At 38.7% G+C, this 602-nt stretch overlaps 1 protein-coding gene across 1 annotated transcript in view; it reads right to left on the bottom strand.

The window, feature by feature from the left end:
• The window catches only part of LOC108686575, a 20,148-nt gene that overhangs the window by 19,030 nt on the left and 516 nt on the right, over positions 1–602 (bottom strand). The gene's annotated exons all lie outside the window — the stretch shown is intronic.

Raw genomic sequence — 602 nt, 5'->3', positions numbered from 1 at the left:
TTATTACAGGACGCCTTCTTTTATTTACATCTTCGATGTTTCGTTTTATCAAAAACAAAAATATTGTATGTGTAAATAAAGGAAGGTGTCATGTTAATAATTGATTTCTCTTGAAATTGATTTATAAAATATATCAATGTCGTATAATTTATTTCATTACATGAACTATTATATCGTGTCGATCTAATTTCCTCGAGCAATGATCCCAACTCGCACGAAATTAAACCCATGTTCATCGAATTAACCCATGTAAAAGATTTAACAGATGTTAATTTCGACATCGAAATTACAAAATTATCCGGACATCATGTCGCATCTCTTCGATCATATTTTGACCAGACGACTAAGCAGCTAATTTCGCTCGGATTCGATTAACATGATGGATTAAGTTCCGATCCCAGGATTAACGGACATTAACCCGCGCATCATCTCGTACACGAGAGAAACGATCTCTCTCGCGACCGATCCGGCCATCGTCACGTCGGAGCTGGCTCTATTAAGGGTGGGTAAGTGGTAACTAAGGGAGTTTCTCCGGAGGCCGATCGATTGCACGCAAAAGTGCCTCTCGTATTTCGTGCGAAGGGACATAAATATATTGCGCA

The sequence above is a fragment of the Atta colombica genome, unplaced genomic scaffold, assembly GCF_001594045.1.
Source record: "Atta colombica isolate Treedump-2 unplaced genomic scaffold, Acol1.0 scaffold187, whole genome shotgun sequence".
Lineage (NCBI taxonomy): Eukaryota > Metazoa > Arthropoda > Insecta > Hymenoptera > Formicidae > Atta > Atta colombica.
This window is presented reverse-complemented; position numbering and strand designations above follow the sequence as displayed.